At 37.0% G+C, this 17,909-nt stretch overlaps 1 protein-coding gene across 4 annotated transcripts in view; it reads left to right on the plus strand.

Moving 5' to 3' along the window:
• Positions 1–17,909, plus strand: part of LOC131431991 (high affinity cationic amino acid transporter 1) — a 116,644-nt gene that overhangs the window by 1,659 nt on the left and 97,076 nt on the right. The gene's annotated exons all lie outside the window — the stretch shown is intronic.

The raw sequence follows: 17,909 nt of genomic DNA on the forward strand, positions 1-17,909 counted from the left end.
AAAAAACTATTCCACCAATTATTGTCAAATTTTGCACACACTTTCTACATAGAAAATAACATAAATAACCCCAACGCTCTTCTTTTAATTTTTTGTTACTTTGGAGATGATTTACATCTACAACATGGAGAATTTTTTTGTGAAAAATCGCAGTTTTGACTTTGAATAACCATCAAAAACTAAAAGAAAAATCAAATAAAAACGTATATATTTAGAGAAGCATTTACTACAACTATGTTGCTTTGATTTTTTGACTTCTGATAATTCTGCGCTGAGCTACAGTGAACACTGCAAATCATGATTTCTTGAAACGCGTCTTCGAAAATATGTTTGTTCGAATGATGCTTTGTATTATGCAAAACATATGAATTTATACTTTAGAACGATAGCTCTACAAAATTCTCGAAAATTGTGTATTTTTCATCTGTTACACCCTACTTATTATTAAGCGTTCTTAAAATAACCGATTTAAAATTATTATGTCTGGGTTGGATTGTTGGACTTGTCAATTGTAATCGCAATTTACAGTAAACTGTTACATGTTGCATCGGCTGCTCTGGAAATTGTAATTGAAATATAGCTGTTAAATGCAGATTTCTAGTAATATGCTCTTCAATTAAGCTAGAGGTACCTGTCAAACATTAGAACGTCCAGTCAATTTGAATTAAATTCACCTGACACTTAGTGGTGAGTATTAACTTGACAGGTGTTGCACATGCGCTACCGCTTTGTGAACAAACAATCGAAATTTTTTCAATTTTAGATATTAATTTTGAAAACGAATGAGACTTTAGAAAAAAGTAACTGAGAAGAAGTTTAAACGGGATCACTTAAGTTGTAAAACTAGTGCATGCAGTTTCTTCAAAATTTATTCACTTTTCATTCAAACATGTTTCCCAGATTTCTCAACCCCTTTCGCACCGTCTTGAAGTTAAACCTCAATGAACTTCAACCGATGATTAGATAGCAGTTTTTGTTCCAATGAGAAACAGCTTGCACACTGGGACTACCACTCCGCTCTTGTTCATGAACATTTGCTTATTTACGAAATCAACCTTTTTTTCTTACTCTTATGGCCATCGTCCAGGTACCGTGCACGCGGGTGGTTTTAGGAAATTTTCGATGCAAATTTAGAAAAATTTGCCAAAATCACAAACATACAGACATTTGAAAAGCTTTTTACTACCTGCAGGGCAAAAATGGCTGAAAAATTCGGAGGATTTTCCGAGTCTTATAAAAAATAGCTCTGCAAAATGAGTGTTTTTTGTTATGGCAATGGCACAGCGGCTTCCAGCTATATTTCCAGTTAATTTTCGTTTATAGTCTAATGGACTATTTTTTCACTGGACCACAAATGAAAACAGTGTTGGTGATTGCCGAAAATTTGACAGAAGCTGCTATATTGCTATCTATATTGTATACAACATTTTTAATCCGGTAGAAGATGCTACAAGAACTCGAGTCTCTCAATGCATGAACCGCGAGAGAATTTTTCTACATTCCTTCGCTCCACTTCATACTCTGAGTATTTCACGGCCCTTAAAAAAAATTACAGTCTGATAATGATCGTTGCTGTTGTGGAATTTCCCAAGAGAGAATCGCAAGTTGACAATTGTCGCAGAAAATCGAGTCGATGATTCAACTTGATGATTCTCATACTAGGTGGCAATATATCAAAACCCTTGTGTGGAGCATTCACATACATTTTCATAGACACAACTAATACAAAGATTATATGCACATAGTTAGAATAAGCGGCAGTAGTAAAATGATTCTATCGCAATTATCAACTGCCTGTATAGAATCGGATCGCGAAACGAGAATAAGCGACCGTTTGTTGCAGCAGCGTGCTAACCTTTGATTCTCAGAAATGTCATCGAGAGAAATTCGCTCTCGCACTGGTGTCGATTCTATGTTAAATGAGCCATGCCAGGTTTTTGTTGTTGCGATGATTTTCAACTCTCTTTGATGGCACTGATTCAATCGTTGAAGAGTTGTCAGTGAACGTTCTTTGATACGATAAAAGCCATCCTTGAATGAAAACCTCACTATGTGACAATGTGGAGTCGCTAAAGATCCTTTCTTTCTAGCGAGATACTCAAATTTTCACCGCACTAACACGATATAACGTGTTCACTCGTTAAGGGGTTTCACCGGAAGTGAAGAGCGTGGACAACATTTACTCGCGATCGGTAAAGTGGAATGGTGTGATATTTTTTTTAATACAGAGGGCAGTATTAAGGGTGCGAAAATTTGACATTTTTTTATGTTATACTGTTGCCAAGCATAAGACAGTCACTGCCAACGATACGCGCAGCTGCTACGTTCAACAGTAGCCAACACGCAAAGAAACGCGAGCTTGGCGCAATCGAAGTATCAGGAGCGCAGTTTTTACCTTTCTAGTATGACGCAAAGGCAAGAAATTTTACAGCAGAGATAATAAGTTTTGCGCTTCTAATACTTCTACAGTTCTGGTTCATACTAAACGGGGTTTAATTGTTCCCAGGTAACCAATAAGTACTAATAATGGCATTTAAATGGCCTTTTATGAGCACCGAAAATGCGTTTAGCTCTCTATCTGTAATCTGAAAGCTCATCTGTTGTAAACCAATCAGAATTCAGCTTTCAGAATGCACACTAGCCATAAATAAGCATTATCTATGAACAGCGGTATATTTAGCCAAAGTCTGCCTTAATTGTTATGTCTCAAGTGCGATTAAAATACCAAATGGCGATTATTTGCTGTCATAATGCGACAATAGTATGTTTTCATTAATTACCGGGTTTTGATCGAAAAAGTGCATCCAAATTCTGGAAGTCAAAGTTTTTACTTTGCTTTTCTCATTGAACCGCTTCCTTCCAACGGGAGTGCAGAGAAACAAAACACGTAAGGATACACAAAAAAAACGTCTGCATTGGGAAGCAAGACTTTCTTATGCATGTCTCCCCTACATCTCATGAGAATCGACATAAAACGAATTTCAAAGTTGAGCCTTGTTGGTGACTGTCTCTCGAAAGTTGTTGAATTTGGAAGGAGCTACTGTTTATTGTGGCTAGCCATTCTCAGATTGAAAAGAGTAGAACAGCTATCGATGAGCGCAAACGGCATTTGCATGCAAGTTTTTGATCTAATTAAACAATATTCAAAAGTATTTTCATGTTGAGTCTTTTCATTTTCTCACAACAGTGACCACGTAGATATTTTTTTCGCACACATATGGCCCGAATATCCCAACTGGCAGGAGCATCGACTATAGCGATCATTGTTTACTGTACGCACAGATGGACAAATAACTGCTGAATCGAAACAACGTCAAAATACTCGTACAGATTCGCAGTTACGAATTGTCGATTGTGAAACATAAGCGAACTTATCCAATATATATAGTAACTCTACGAGTTTACACGTCGATATACTACAATCGATTTGTAGTCTTCCAACATCGGCTAATGGAAACTGATAATTAATTTATGCTATATGAATTGGTTTCTTCGATGGTAGCTTACAGTTTTTTTGTTATAATATTCTATATACAAATACATAAAAACATTAAGAGCTACCATTTTTCTTCGTTTATTTTGGAAAAAAATCTATTATCTACAGTTAAGCATTTTGTGAGAAAATAACGTTAGGCCTGCATGGTGATTGTGAGAATTGATTGTTATAAAACGCATTCATTTTGTCACCTCGGCTTGAATGTTTAAATCACAATCAAATAATAGTTATTAATTTTTCAAGTGTTGCTGCAGATTGTGTAACAGACGTCTATAGCTTTTTTGGCGACATAATTCCATTGGGGGTAAACGGCCCGCATATTAAATAATGGGGATTGAATAAAGTCACCATATTAAAATGGAAACGGTTTGGGAATGATATTGTTAGCCTTTATGCTTGCAAACCAACCAATTGTATGCGAAATGTATGCGATAATGTTTGGTCCTGTGGGCATCACAGTACACAGATAAATTTTTATTCGAACAGGATACCAGAGGAAGAGGAAACCGGAAATTTTACTCAAAGTGCAGGGTGATATACATGCTGTGAGAAAATGACTGTGGTTTGGTGGGTAAAGGATGTGCATAAATTACAGTGTGTCACCACTAAATTACTAGCACTACGAACTACACGGACACTCTACATTGTTATTAGTTTCGACATCACTTTGATAATAAAGTGAACATCGCGAACAACTTTTTGGTTAAATTCGTACAGTTAAATAGCTACTTTTTCAGTTGTGAAACATTGCGCTATTCGAAATTATGGTATGGTTTTTGACAGTTCGGTAGTTATTTTTAGACACTGAAAAAATTCTTGCAAATACTATTCAAATGCAGTACGGTGAAGTATTATAAACAGAATAGTTATGTTGAGATTATCTCTATTTCTCACAATGTGATATTATTTATTGTTATGATTAGTAGCAGAATGATTATAGATTCATAATTATTAAATTTTTTGGCATTAAAAATACCTTACTCTTCGCTATACGAGGCTGGATGTCAATTTAAAAGCGCGTAATCTTTTTGTGTCATAATTTTGTACGCTTATTACTCAATCATTTGTTGACCAATCGATTCCGAAACATTTAACTTAAACTTATGAGGTAACGTTGTTTAAGTATTTTAATTGCATACCAATGAACTATTGGTTTGAATTGACCTATGTTTTTACGAGCCCATCACAGTGCGTCAATGATGTCATCCTCACGTTCGATTTGTGAAGTATGAACTAACGCACAAAAGGGAATCTATAAATATGTGCCCGAAGACATTTCTACTTCAGTGAGCGAGCATTCCTCGTAGGCCGACGAAGGTGTTCGAGTATTGAGTGAAAGAAAGTCACCTCCATTCGCTCGCTGGATAGTCGCTTTTGTATGTGTAGTAGCTAGAAGGCCAATTTAGAATTATCGGCGATACATTTCTCGTACCTAATTTGAAGCGCTTGTATTTCGGTAGTTCGTTGATGGACTTGCCTCATATAATTCATTCGAAGGCTGTAATATTGTGCGCTTAAAAATGTTTTAGTTTGTCAACGGATCGTGTGAATATTGAAATCTCCATTTACATACGAACAAAACGGTGGTGTGCAAACGGATTCAGTATAAAGTTGTGTTATGATGGTAATCATAGATACTTCTTTTTCATTAAATGTGGCTAAACATAATGAACTATCTCTCAGCATAAGCCCTCATACACTATTATTTAACCAAACAATAATCGTGTAACCTAATTGACTAGTTAGAATTTGATTTATATAGTCTCATAAAGCATAATATTTTGGTCCAATTTTGCTTTCAAGAATCTCATAGATGGAATCCAGACTAAGTGTAATGATTTGTTTAGGTTTATCTCTTGAGGTTGTTCGTATCTAAAATTGATCTTTTAACTTACTTTCAAAAATCTTTAAATTGACTTCCATTTAAGGGATATTTTTTAAATTCTTTACAATGTAAAAATTTGTGGATGGCATCAACTTAGAATAGAATCAATTATTCTGAAAGAATCAAATTGTCATTTTTATCATTCGCAACAAATCTAAGCGCTTCAAGTAGAATAAATTTGTAATTGGTCACAGTTTAGTGCATCCACAATCATTTTTGTTTTTGTATTTATTATGGGAACCTAAGAATTATTTCATTTTTACTGTAATCGTGCTCGATTGTGTCTTGCATAAAACCTTTTAATTTTTTTCTATACATTAATAATGTCTCTAATTTTCACCCGAAGCGAACATAAATCGCTTTCAGTGATAACATTTGCATGTGTGTTGATTTTAGAGAAATATGCCGCGATCGTAGAAATGAATCTGCATCAGCGATCCGAATACTCCTTGATGCTAAAATGCTTAGACAAAAAAGTGACATGAAAGTCACAAACGAGACATGCTTGAATACTTTTCAGAAATAGTAGCGCAAATGTGAGATCAAAGAGCGAAACGCAATTATCGTCAACCTACTGTATCAAACGACGTAGGTGGACAGAACTCGTTGGTGTCCCGGTCACACAAAGACAACGTTCAGTCCGGTGCCTGCTACGGAGTGTTCCTGCGGCAACACAGAGATAGGCCGGTTGAAACTTTGAAATCATCCTTGTATTCCTGTTCGCCTCCGGTGTCATAAAAATTAATTACGCATGATGTAAACGGAGATAGAATCATAGAATTCTACACGACAGAAAAAAAATGAATTGACGAATAATACCAAAAACAAAGCTGATCAAAACCTGAAGCAAAACAAAAAGATGAATCAATATTCGTGAACTTTTAGACCAAGATCAAGTAAACGCACTTCAACTGGGAAGTTGTGATTAAAGTGTTTGATACTTTGCACATGATTATTTTCGGTCACAAGTTGTTCAGTCAGCCTTGTTTAGTTGCATAAGTTATCAATTAAAATGCATTTGGTCTTCTAGCAAATCTCAATTTCATTTACTGTTGGTTGAATCAGACAATGCATTTCATAATTGTACTATTGTTCGCACCACTTTCATGCCGTCAACATACAGAACAATATTGCAACAATAGGAACTCGGCAGTTTAATTATTTCGTTAGTCTGAGATAAATAGTTTCGCTTGATAATCCGTAGTCTGCCGTACAAAATTCGCCGCATGTAAATTTAATTGCTCGGTTAAAGTTGTTGTTGTTTATATAGTAGAATTTCAGCAAGCATCATTCGACGATGAAAGGATTTGCATTCAATAAAATTGGAACGAGCAGTGCGGAAAATGTTTCTCTTTTCGGTTGCTATTAAACTATCCAATTAATCATGTCGTTTCAGCGAAATCGATAAACAGACACTGACGATCCATTTACACCATTTGGAATTTCAATCAAATATGAATTTATCAAATCGCCTACTGACGAATTCTGAAAATCTATCAATCAATACCCATTCCTCAATTACGGAGAATTCCACCACCACCTCATCAATTTGAATAGTAAACGGTGGTATTTTCGTGAGTCTGCTAACCATTAGATCAATGCTAAAATGGTTTTGGCTCGAATGTTTCACTATGCATAGTTATTGTATGTTACTAGAAGATTTTGTTTATTTAGTATGTTGTCTTTAAATGTTTTTGTAGACATCCAAAGACAAATAATCTGGGATTATATTATAATCGCAAACCAAAACTAAATTTTATTTTAAAATTCGTCATATAAAATATGCAAACTGCTTAAAATATGTTTGAAATCTTTATATGTTTTATTATATTCAAACCATGTAACATTTTTCACTTGAGAAAATATGTAGCGTTTTATGCTCTAGTCTACATTGCTACCGGCTGTTACAGCTCCCATTTTCTCTCTGTGTTATACTTAGTGTTGTTTCGCAAGCTATCCCAAATCAGCACTAGTATGCTAGAAGAACTTATCTAAAGGGGACAGAAAAGCACTGGAAGCGCCCACGTAATGAGCTTTTGATGCAAAAGGTTGCTAAAGTATTCATAACTCCGCTACGTCCGTTTCGCAGGCATCTCTTGAACGTAAAAAGAAATTAATGCTGTCAGGCGTACAACAATGGGCACGATTTATGCCATTGTAATATTTAATGGCTTTCAATTTGATCGGAATAAAGTGCCCGGCAGCAGGGAGCTTTCATTATTATAATTTGTCGTGAGCTAATAGGTGGTAGTCACCGAACACCGAATGTCAACCGAGTTTCTCTGACAACGTTACGATGAGCTAATAAAACCCATAGCTTCTTTCACCTTCTCAAACCCAACGACTTCAACATAATCGAAATGGCTCGAAGCGGTAACACGAAGGCGAGCAAATAATTGATTTATATTTATGTATTTGACGGCATCTTCAATTTCACCATCACTATAAAGACCCGTTCCGACTCACCACTTGGGACAATCGACTTCCGATAAGTTGTGGAAATGATAGAAACGATATGAAGCCTTCCTTCCCGAAGCGGTCGGATGTTCGTACTGAGAGCTTACCGCAAATAGTTATTGACTTCTGTTTCGGTCGTTGCCATGAGAGGACTATTATGGTTTGCTTCCTTCTGAAGACCCGGTTGTGGATTTGCACTCGAGAATGAGTTTTCCTGTACAGAATCGAGCCTGTTCGGATTGTATAACGCAAAACTTGTGTTTTAATTAGCTCTATGAAATAAGACAGAACAAGAAGACTTTCGAAATACCCTTGACATGTAATTCGGATAAAGACACGAGTTGGCTGTTAAAGTATTTATTACCGTCCGATAGTGATGGAGGATGAAGCATTGAGAAAATCTTCGAAATTCTTCGGTGAATGGTATAGTGAAATGTCAGTCGTATCAGATATCAGCTAAAAGAGACTCAATCAATTTGATGGCGACGATGAAGGGAGCCAACCAAAATTGTTGCCTCCCCGTCCACTGAAAAGCCGAGATACATTGTTTCGTACATCCGGAAGGAACTGTTCGTCAATATGGTGCTACGTCATGTGATACTAATGCGATGATTGCCACTTGGTAATCTATTCCTTTGCATTGTATGAACACCGCAGGCTTCTTAACAGGATAAAAGATTGGGAGCAGATCACCTCCCTTTTTTAGATCCTTTATTTAACCTCGGTTTTAACCCAGTTGTGGTCGTACGCCGGGGGACTTCCCATTTTCGGAGCTTATTTGAAAGGTTTTCAAATGAACTTAACGCTAAAATCTTACAAAAATCATTTATTATTCAAAGTGTTCAAATTATTTCTAAGATCAAGGTAATGACCTGCCCTTTCGTCAATAATTTTTCTATAATTTGTGAAGAGCAAAAGCGTTTAAAAATACTCATTTTTAAAAATCTTGTTCAATATTCAATCTCAAATTTAATGATTATTTTCACTATTTCAATGAGATATTCATTACGTATAAAAATTTACATTGTCTTTAGTAACCGAAATCCGCTTTGCCCTCTTTCCTCTATACTATTGGCACATTGTCGCAAAGTTGAAATGTAGAGGCGCTGCTTGGTTAGAGATGATACTTTCAGCAAGAGCTGTCAAACCGGTAGGAAAATTTTCAATAACTCCACCTTTTTCTAGGATTTCTTATAAAAACGGGCAAATTCATTTGAAAAATCATAGTAGAAGTTGAAGAAAAAGTGTTTACTCTGAGGTGGTTATTCTGTTCTTAATTCATTGTGCGAAATCTACCGTTTATTCAGAATGGAGCATTTAACTTGGTTTGATATCATTTTTAAAATGCATGGAAATAACAAATAAAGTATTAAAGATAAATAGTACTCGATCGCTATACATTCTAGTACTCGAGAAATCACCATTACACTGGTTTCTGTTTAAAAAAGGTAAAAATGTTGATCCGAAAAAACCTAACCTTACCCAATTTCACACATTTCTGAAGATTTTCTATGTTTAATCGTAGATTACACTGAAAAAAGGAAGTAGTTAACAGATCGGCTGAAAAGTTCGTATCGTTTCTGTGAGAGGGCGCCACTAGAATTAAATCCATACCATTTTCAGTTAGTACCAACCTTCAAAAGATACGTGTATAAATTTGACAGCTGTCTGATTATTAGTTTGTGAGATATTGCATTTTGAGTGAAGCTACTTTTGTTATTGCGAAAAAAATGGAAAAAAAGGAATTTCGTGTGTTGATGAAACACTACTTTTTGATGAAAAAAAGTGCCGCCGATACCAAAAAATGGCTTGATGAGTGTTATCCAGACTCTGCATCGGGCGAAGCAACAATTCGTAAGTGGTTTGCAAAACTTCGTACTGGTCATATGAGCACCGAAGACGATGAACGCAGTGGACGTCCAAAAGAGGCTGTTACCGATGAAAACATGAAAAAAATCCACAAAATGATTTTCAATGACCGTAAAGTGAAGTTGATCGAGATAGCTGACACCCTAAAGATATCAAAGGAACGTGTTGGACATATTATTCACGAATATTTGGATATGAGAAAGCTTTGTGCAAAATGGAGGCCGCGTGAGCTCACAATCGATCAAAAACAACAACGAATTGATGATTCTGAGCAGTGTTTGGAGCTGTTATATCGAAATAAAACCGATTTTTTTCGTCGATATATAACAATGGACGAAACATGGCTCTATCACTTCACTCCGGAGTCCAATCGACAGTCAGCTGAGTGGACTGCACGTGATGAACCGAACCCAAAGCGTGGAAAGACTCAACAATCGGCCGGTAAGGTTATGGCGTCTGTATTTTGGGATTCGCATGGTATAATTTTCATCGACTACCTTGAAAATGGAAAAACCATCAACAGTGACTATTATATAGCGTTATTAGAGCGTTTGAAGGACGAAATTTAAAAAAAGGGCCTCATTTGAAGAAGAAAAAGTTTTGTTTCATCAAGACATTGCACCGTGTCACAAATCGATGAAAACCATGCTGAAATTGAACGAATTGGGCTTCGAATTGCTCCCTCATCCACCGTATTCTCCAGATTTGGCCCCCAGTGACTTTTTCCTGTTCTCAGACCTCAAGAGAATGCTCGCTGGTAAAAAATGTAGAAGCAATGAAGAGGTAATCGCTGAAACTGAGGCCTATTTTGAAGCAAAGGACAAATCGTACTACAAAAATGGTATCGAAAAGTTGGAAGATCGCTATAATCGCTGTATCGCCTCTGATGGCAATTATGTTGAATAATAAAAACGAATTTTGGCAAAAAAATGTGTGTTTCTATGAAACGATACGAACTTTTCAGCCGAACTGTTATCACTTTGAAACCGATTTTCTTCTACTCCGAATGTATTATTATTGCTGATATCTATTTGTACTATTGAATAAACGATAAAAATATTGCAAATAACGACTGCCGATATGAAAATCTAATTCAGCTTTACGACAAAGTGCCAATTGAAGCGTTTAAATAATACGAAATTGTAGTATTCTTCTCATACCTATCCAATTTGTGATTCTCAGTCGATGATGGCCATACTGATGGACAGACGAGGGGAGAGAGTTGGCATCACTGGGAGTGCGATGCGATGTCCAGGTGTTGCTCTCAAAAAAGTATAATTTTAATCAAACAACACTACGTATAGCTAAAAATTTGGTTGAAACAGTTATTTTTAGTGATAGTGCTGGTGTGTCAAGTGTGTGTTTTTAGTGATAGTGCTGGTGTGTCAAGTGTGTGTTCAGTAGTGAGAGTGCTATTTATTGAATAATGTTGATCCGCGAATCTAAAAATGCTCAAGCGGCGGAAACTAAGAACCTGTTAATCGATCGAAACGCCGTCTGCATGTGATTGTCGGTGTCGGATGTCTATGGAATGTGTGAAAGTTTACAAGTCGATCGTGTCATTCAGACTGAAGGTCTAGGGTTTGTTCTGCAAAGGACCCATTCGCGAGTGTTTTTATTTTATTATTTCATTGGTCGTGTTTCATCCACCCCGGTGGCACGATTGTCATCTGCATACAAATGGCTTGAAGCCGAACATTTTGATTTTTTGGTTCTAGTTCGCTGTCAAATGCTGTGTTTAAGCAGTGTTCACACGTTCACATTTTTCTTTATGCTGTTGCATCAACATAAGGAAACGATTTCGATGGAATATAATCAAACTATAATAAACCAATTTCTTTCTCTTATTTAAAAATAGATCAAATTACTTGTTTTATAGAGAATACTACACTAGAGCTATATTTATATTGGGTTTGAAGAAATTAACTTCTGACACCAGTGTGGTTTGATTGTATGGTATGAACGTAGCTTAACATATTGTTGACAACAACGCTACCAAAACAAAATGCGTCGGTTTCAGGAACCAACTTCCATAGCAGGGGGGTGGTTTCAACGTTTTTAAGGGGGCGGTAAACCAATCCTTGGAACCTTTTTTTTGCTCGCCAAAGTCATCTTTCCGGAGAGTGAGTTCAGCTTTGTTTTTTTGGTGGTTCACTAAACCAACGATGGAGGCGGCAAATCTCTTATTTTGCCCCGGGCGCCAAATTTCCTCGGTACGCCACTGCTTGGGCCACAGAGCAGTAGACAGCCCTGGGCTCATGAACAGAGAGGAAAAACGAGACAGGATCAGTAACGGCACTGAAATTTTTTTTTTTTTTTATTCAATAATATAATATAATATTAAGGCATCCTACGGCGCTGAAATGTTCAAGGTTCGAGAGAAGTAATGTTATATGTGACGTAACCGACAAACCCCAGTGTTTTCAATACAACAGAATCGATTTCGAAAGATGCGTTTGAAAGCTACTGTTAGGTTATTCGATAGTCTCACAATACTAATGGCTGAGAATAGTAGCTTACAAATGTTTTAATGGACTATTTAAACGGCAAGAGAAAGGTATTATTACACCACTAGGTGGATTAGGAAGGGTTTTTCATCGTGGAATTGCTGCATACAAATATACACACGATTGCAACTAATTGACTCGAATGGTTTTGGCCCTTTTGGGTTAAGAAGTAACGGGTTTCACAGCGATTGCACTATGTATCTACTATACGCGACAGTAGTGAAAGGTTCGAGTTTTTAAAGTACATTCACTCGTCGTTTGACTTTTGTAAACAGGATTCTTTCATCTTGTATGCTAGTGCCAGCTTTTAACATGGGTAAAATGGGTAAGCTTATCGTACCCATTTTGTGAAATCAAACCTTTCCTGCTTCGGATTGAGAAATAATCGGTACGGAATGTCCATTCGTATGGAAAAAGTGGTTCAAAGACATCGTCGAAATGCACTATGGTTACCTGGTTGGAGAAAGAGAGAGCGAATTGAGTGAACAAATACAAAATAATTGTAAAACGATTTCTAAACATATACCGATATTCCCTCAGATATCATTTACTTGAGTTTAATGCGTTTATTTTTGCAAAATACTTTTGTTGCTATTAAAACACATATGTAATGATTTTCTCAGAAAACACGTAAGCTCAGTTCATTTCGTTGCCTTTTGTAAACGTAACTCATGACGTACCCGGGCTATGAATCCGACGGACCGAATGTAACAAATACGATTGTAGCTTTCAGCGGCGGCTGTATAAATACAGTTTATGTTTCTAGTGCTCAATGAGATACTCAAGCTTTTACGTAAAAAAGTAGTGTTCTGCATGTGTAACACAGTTCTCATCATTGGTCCTTTTGCAGAAGCTTTTTCCTGTGTGTGAGAGCAAGCGATGTTTTGAAAAGTAACAAACTGTTGAATAGACTGACCCATTTCCGACTGGATCTTTTTACTGTTTTTTGCAGTAGCTACCGGCAGCTCTTAGTCACGTTTAAATTTACTGACGTGTGCACCTATTCTGATTACTCTTGTCCAACAGCAGTTTAGCTTAGTAGACAGCGTAGGAAAGGTAGAGTGGTATTACTATTTTCTTTTTTTCACATTTTCTTAAATTTAATGAACATTCGTATGATTTGAGAAGTGTTGAAAGAGTAAGTGCTTATAGCGTTACGACGAATGTGCCGTAGTGTTTAGCACCAGTCATTCTGTTCTATACGGGCCACCATGCACTTCCTTCGAATCTCTCGCATAGGATTTTTCACTGAAAGGCATTCAACTAGTGAACGTTAACTCTCTTATTCAGACTCTTCTGTAGTTTTTAGTTATTCAAAAAATGATACGTTTTGAAAGGTTGTAAATTGTATATGGGTTTACTGTGCCTTGTATTTGGGACGCTTGCTAGATCTACTGGTTTGGAATTATAGCTGAATGGAAAAAAAGCATGTGTAGACCAAAAGTAACATCGATATTCCTGCAAGCATAACAAAAAAATAAAAAATAAAATAAAAAAAATTCATAAAATAAAACTTGAACGACGTGGTAAACAACTAAAAGCTTCGAATCGGAGAAGCGCTTTTTGTATGAAGTAAAAACAAACGCTTTGAATTTTCACGTTTTTCTTCCTACCCCACAAATGATGCATGTTATTTTTTCGCCTCTACTGTATATTCTACTATTTAAACTTTCAATTCCGTACCGTGCTGCTATTCATCGCTAAACTACCTCACTCTAACTGTTTCTGCCAAAGGGATGCGTTGTGAGTGTGCCTTTCGATACTGCGATTTACTGCAATCCTTTTAAAGGACTGAAAAGAAACTGTAGCGTGAAAAGTGAACAGCACTTGCTTTGATGAGAGAAGCACGCCAATGGGGATACTTGAGAAATCGTAGTTCAAACACGGCAGTTCAGTTCCTACCGGGCTGTCAGCCGGCTGACTTGCCGTTTTGCCGGCCAAGTGACATTTCGTTGGATTCAACCACGATACTGCGCTGCGGTTGGATAGTCGCAGTTTTCTATTTCGAGCCCCAAGAACGATGAGAAGCGATTTACACCTGGCACGTTGTGCCCGTCAAACGGAAGAAATTGCTATCATATCGGACTGAGGACACTGTCCGATTGGGGCATTTCCCGGACGGTGCTTAAGGGCAAATGTTAACTTCAAAGTGAGTGGTTTTTTTGCTACATTGAACTTTTCACTTAATTGCGCTGGTGCTGTAGGTCAATGCCACACTGTTATAAATAGACAATCGTGATGACTTTACAACAACTGCAAAATGACTAGTTCTTAGAATAGAGCACTCGTGGCCTGGTCAAGTTTTTGCCTTCTCCGTGTGAGCTATATCGCATGGCGAATATATGGCTATGTGTGTTCAACGTTGCATTACATTGAATGTAAAGAATGGAACTGAAGGAAATCGTAATGGGTTCAACGATCCATTGAAACATTTCACAGTTCGTCGCCTCACTTTCAGATCCATTTCCGTCGCTTCTTTTAGATGAAGTTTTATCATTATTGGATGTACGCTTGAATACATAACATTTAGTAATATGCGTTTATAAGTTCATTGTGATTGTGATTTTTTGATAATTGAGCGCGCACACACAGAATTTGGATCGAATTCAGGAATTTTAAATGGAACTACAAGAGATCGGTGCCTTGGTTCGAATGTCGGCTTCTACAATGGAAACGAAATATGTACTTTTTAGTACAAACCTGAAACTCTACTATATTTAAAATTGCTGACTCCTATGTTTTAGGAAATTGCTGGGAATGCTCTAAAGGTCGCTTACACCGTACGCAGATCGAATACTTACACCACCCTCATACCACCTCTTTTAGCAGGAACGGGGGGAGGTCTTAGTCCATTAGACCAACAGGGTTTCCACCGGACTGCGCAAAACAAATCCACAACTAGGGATGCTCAAAAGCGGACTAAATCAAAACCCTTCCGAGGTAACCGTCATGCAAGAGCAATTATGTATGGCTCATTGCAGCCAGGGAAATCGTAACGATAGAGAGAGCCACACAGAAAGAAATTATGAATTTTACAGGTGACATAATTCTACAAACGTTACAATTCATAATTACTTAACTTCACAAATGACGCAATATTCCATTCGAACAGAAATTTTCTGGTTCCGAGAGTAATTTGCACTCGGCTAGCAAGTGAGACTGTATGAATTTATATGCACGATTTACCAGCTAAGCAGATATGTGCTTCTGTGGCTCAGTCGACTAACTGGTGTGTTTTGTGATCTAATGTTTTTCGGTTCAAGTCACGTTGTTGCTGTCGATCTCTTGATTTTTATTCCATTCGTTTTGAAGCCATGTAATTTTCGAATCACACAATTTTTCATGTTCTTGAATATAAATTTGTGTAAAATATGACGCTCCATGTATGTGCATCTGATAAGATGTAAAATCACAAGAATTTTTCGAACTGTGCAGTGTAAATTGTTCAATAATCACCTGCTTTAATTTCATCTTCTTCTAAATTCCCTAATCTAACTTTTGACTTACTAACTAAATTCACAAAATCTTTTCTTACTTACTACTGACGTCACACGATACCTGGTATAACCGCTTGTCTGTGGTTGCACCTGCCGCTTGTTGGCCTGTTAGCAGAACTTTCAGGAATCGGCTACCTTCGTTTCTCTCAAACCGCTTGTTGAGTTGGGACGTTCGAATTTCGTTTAAAGTGGTCCCTTCGGTACTCCCTGCTCACATCACCATCAATTCTGGCTTGCGATGTGTGTTTTCTCTAGGCGACTTCGTGATGCTAACAAGATGGCGCCAAATTACGGTCGATACTAGCTGCACTCCAAAATGGCGTTAATCGACGATGGACGCTTAGTTGATTGTTATGGCGGTCGATCGCTGGCGTTTCTTTGGTAACTCTACTCCACGTCATAACCTGTTCTATAAACTGTGAAGAAAGATCGGAACTGGTTACATAACCGAATTTTAGGTTACAATACATAAATTGATTTACCTTTTAATATCCGAAATTGATTCTTGCAATTAAAATCACTCCTTTCATCGTGTTTTCTCAGTACAGTCGAATCTGAATATAATTTGTTTTAAGAACCTAAATAATATTAGAATGAATTTTCAACTAACCGTACTATTAGATATAAGTACATTTGCACACTTACTTCACGTTTACTTCTCGTACTAACTCTCAATTTTACATACTATAACTTTTTAACCTATCAAGCTAAAGATTGATACTGAGATATTTGTACAATTTACGCGGTTTAAATTTTTCTTCATTCGCTAGATATAAGTTCTAGTTTCCGTCGCGCACTTCTGTCTTGCTGAACAGTCACGGTCTAAAGAGATCGATTTATTTCCCACTAAGCTGTTTTATTAACTAGTGTCTTAAGACACGACTGACACTTATCGGAATGCATCCAAAATTCCCGACAAAAATGCATACTTTGACAGGTCGTTTATTGTTTGGCAACACGGTCTCATGTGGCTCCATCTTTGGGCGAACCTCACCAAGCCTCAATGCTCAAACCACTATAGAGTCAACACACGAACGGTGCAATCGACACGGTCTGACGGAAGATACTCTTCCACTGCTATTCACTCATCGAGTGCCAGGTACGATAACCAAGAGAGGGAGAGTAACTCGCTTACGAGTAGCCAAGGGAAACTAGGTAGAGAGGAATTGGTGGTGTAGCCAACAAGTAATTTACATGAAACCCACAGGGTTACAAACCATTAATCCCTAAATGTTCAATGGTTGCCTAGCTTCTATTATACGAAAGACAAAAATCATGCAAACTGACATGCGTGACTTACATATTAGAAATACAGCGTAGTACAGATGTGTTATACACACTAAATTGTTTTACCGATCTCAGCTGTTCGATTCTCGGTAGGTGATTTTTTTCAGCAAAAATAACGTTTAATCGCAGCGATAGCTTGAGGTACTGCTGTCAACAAATGTTTACATGTGCAGTACAGTGAGAATATTCGATAGTTCAGCTGTTCAAAACTCTTCAAAAGATGGAAAATTACCGAACGAAGTTTAGTGTGCACTAGGTGGAGTGAAAAGTAACCTCCTTGGCCACTAAAACGTGTTACTATCGAAAAATAGATTATCACGTTTTATAGTAAAGATATAAAATATTTTTAATCATAAATGAAAGTGTGCGAAAGTAAAGATGCGCGAGTTAGTAGATTCCCCATCCACTTTTTTTCAAAAACTTCAAAAGATTGCTTATCAATAATAAAAACAGCTGGACACCGAGGAAAAGTATTTTGCAGATTAACTAGAAAAAAGCTTCTCATATGGAATCAAATAATCGAAAAAACGCTGGAATAAGTGTATTGATCATAAATGGACTGCATAAATGGAACAATTTTTTTGTTTACTTTTCACCAGTGGTGCACTTTAGTAAATGGTGCACATCGTTAGTAAAATAAGCTCAAAATAGATCACATATAAGTCCTCGACAAGTTTATTGATACTATATCTGTCACGAAACTTTATACTTTAGGATATAGCGGAAACATTCATTTGATTACAGATGGTCTCATAGAAAGATTTAAGTATAATTCGCGAAATTCGCGTTTAAATTAATCTGAAGTTTTTCTTATTACGCTGACCGTCTTAACGACTGTCAGTTAGTTTGCTAAGCCCTCGACCTACTGGTCAAGCCACGGTAGGTCAGGTGAGGGTGGGTCATCCAACGAC

Source organism: Malaya genurostris, chromosome 2 (genome assembly GCF_030247185.1).
Source record: "Malaya genurostris strain Urasoe2022 chromosome 2, Malgen_1.1, whole genome shotgun sequence".
NCBI lineage: Eukaryota > Metazoa > Arthropoda > Insecta > Diptera > Culicidae > Malaya > Malaya genurostris.